Source organism: Scylla paramamosain, chromosome 14 (assembly GCF_035594125.1).
Source record: "Scylla paramamosain isolate STU-SP2022 chromosome 14, ASM3559412v1, whole genome shotgun sequence".
Classification (NCBI taxonomy): Eukaryota; Metazoa; Arthropoda; class Malacostraca; order Decapoda; family Portunidae; genus Scylla; species Scylla paramamosain.
In genome coordinates this window covers 2,443,506-2,446,005 of record NC_087164.1, presented here as the reverse complement: position 1 = coordinate 2,446,005, position 2,500 = coordinate 2,443,506, and the positions used below count along the sequence as shown (strand labels likewise).

General features: G+C 58.4%; 2 non-coding genes across 2 annotated transcripts in view; both read right to left on the bottom strand.

Moving 5' to 3' along the window:
* Positions 1–49, bottom strand: part of LOC135107152 (large subunit ribosomal RNA) — a 5,052-nt gene extending 5,003 nt beyond the window's left edge. Inside the window, exon 1 of the ribosomal RNA XR_010271640.1 lies at positions 1–49. This exon is cut by the window's left edge and continues 5,003 nt beyond it. This is a non-coding gene — a ribosomal RNA (large subunit ribosomal RNA).
* An 868-nt stretch (positions 50–917) lies between these two features.
* On the bottom strand, positions 918–1,077 carry LOC135107155 (5.8S ribosomal RNA). The gene has a single exon (XR_010271641.1). It is a non-coding gene; the product is annotated as a 5.8S ribosomal RNA (ribosomal RNA).
* Between the last annotated feature and the right edge of the window lie 1,423 nt (positions 1,078–2,500).

Here is a 2,500-nt window from a genome sequence, read left to right as displayed (position 1 = left end):
TTATTAATATGCTTAAATTTGGCGGGTACTCTCCCCTAACACGAGGTCGACATTGGAAAAAAAAATCAATTTTTTCCTTCCTGCCTTTGCTGACCACTTCAGTAAGGACTAGTATTGACCAAGAGGTTTGTTTGGTTTCTCGCTCCTCAGCATCATCATCATCATCATCTCATAGCGAGCCGCGGTTATTTTTCAACCGACCCGGCCGCGTCCATGAAGAGAGGAGGGAATGTGACGCACGCACGCCCCTTTGTGCGTCTCCCTCCTCCTCCAGCCCATCAAGATGCTGCGGCAGAGCCTCCACCCTCGATGAGGGTGGGGAGCCGAGACCTCCTCAAGGCATGGACGGCGTGCGTGGCCGCTGCTGCTCCGGGCGGCGTTCCGTCCGAGCGAGGCAGAATTGCTACTACATACAGCGCAGCCGGAGAGTGGTTGGTGGTTTGTTTGCTTTTGCCTGTGGGAGTGAGTTCACACACTTCTCCACTTTAAATATATAATAATAAACTTGCCCTCTTTCTTTAACCACTTTAACCTCCTCCGCAGGTGTACAGTAGATATCTTTATAGCCTCACTGCACTTGGACTTGGAAGCGCTGCTGGTGCAGCAGCAGCCGGCACTGGTCCTTGCATGGGCTGCCCCAGACGCACAGTACTACTACTCTCGTGCGCTTTGACAGCCCGTCTTAAGGGAACGCCCCAAGCAGCCTCTCTGCTTTTATTCAGGGCGAAACTCCCCAAGGCGGTCACTGCCAAGCACGCAGGCCAAGGGCGGGTCCCGCCCAACAACAGTGTTGTTGTTGTGGTGGTCTCCCGCCGCCGCCGCCGCTTAGAAGCCCACCGACACGGCATAGGGTGCGGTGGTAAGCGGACAGCGTGCCTCACGTGACAGGACAATGCCGATGTATTGGAATTGATATCCGACCCTCGTGTAGGAGTGGCGGCAGCACATGAGAGTGCCGCCGCCGCAATGTGCGTTCGACTTGTCGATGTATCTGGTATTCTTGCGATTCACATACCGACACGCAGCTTGCTGCGGTCTTCATCGACCCACGAGCCGAGTGATCCACCGTTAAGAGTTGTACATTTCCATTGCTGGAATTTTTTTAGGCTTTCAAGACTTCCGCCGTCTCTGCCCCAGGAGACGATAGTGGGAAGACGTAGTGTGCAGGTTTAAAAACGCCAACAACAAGAGCTTGTTGTTGGACAACACAGGTAGTGTGCAGGTTTGAGATTACCCACCGCCGACGAGTGGTGCCTCCCTCCCGCAGCACGGGGGGCGATCGGGGTTAGTAGAAGAGGAGTGAGGCCTGCTGGCCCACCACCAACTTCTCCTCCGATCGTCATCGTCGCCGTTATCGGAATTAACCAGCGGGCTCACCTAGCCACTACTACGGCGACGACGGAGGAACCAACAAACGCCGGTTGGGACGAGTGGTGCCCTCCCTCCCGCAGCACGGGGGGCGATCGGGGTTAGTAGAAGAGGAGTGGGCCTCGCGGCAGGACCCACCACCAACTTCTCCTCCGACCGTCATCGTCGCCGTTATCGGAATTAACCAGCGGGCTCACCTAGCCACTACTACGGCGACGATGGGGGCACCAAACGCCGGGGACGAGTGGTGCCTTCCCTCCCGCAGCACGGGAGGCGATCGGGGTTAGTAGAAGAGGAGTGGGCCTCGCGGCGGGACCCACCACCAACTTCTCCTCCGACCGTCATCGTCGCCGTTATCGGAATTAACCAGCGGGCTCACCTAGCCACTACTACGGCGACGATGGAGGCACCAAACGCCGGGGACGAGTGGTGCCTTCCCTCCCGCAGCACGGGAGGCGATCGGGGTTAGTAGAAGAGGAGTGGGCCTCGCGGCGGGACCCACCACCAACTTCTCCTCCGACCGTCATCGTCGCCGTTATCGGAATTAACCAGCGGGCTCACCTAGCCACTACTACGGCGACGATGGAGGCACCAAACGCCGGGGACGAGTGGTGCCTTCCCTCCCGCAGCACGGGAGGCGATCGGGGTTAGTAGAAGAGGAGTGGGCCTCGCGGCGGGACCCACCACCAACTTCTCCTCCGACCGTCATCGTCGCCGTTATCGGAATTAACCAGCGGGCTCACCTAGCCACTACTACGGCGACGATGGAGGCACCAAACGCCGGGGACGAGTGGTGCCTTCCCTCCCGCAGCACGGGAGGCGATCGGGGTTAGTAGAAGAGGAGTGGGCCTCGCGGCGGGACCCACCACCAACTTCTCCTCCGACCGTCATCGTCGCCGTTATCGGAATTAACCAGCGGGCTCACCTAGCCACTACTACGGCGACGACGGAGGCACCAAACGCCGTGGTTTCCCGTGGGCGTGGTGTGTAAGTAAGAACAGTTGGTCTACCCCACGCTCCGGCACGGAGCGCGGGGAGAAGAAGCGGAAAAAGAAAGGTTTCCCTCTCTCTTTCCTTTTTTTTTTTTTTTTTTTGGGCGGGCAGGGCACCACCTTTTGCCCCGCCAACAGGT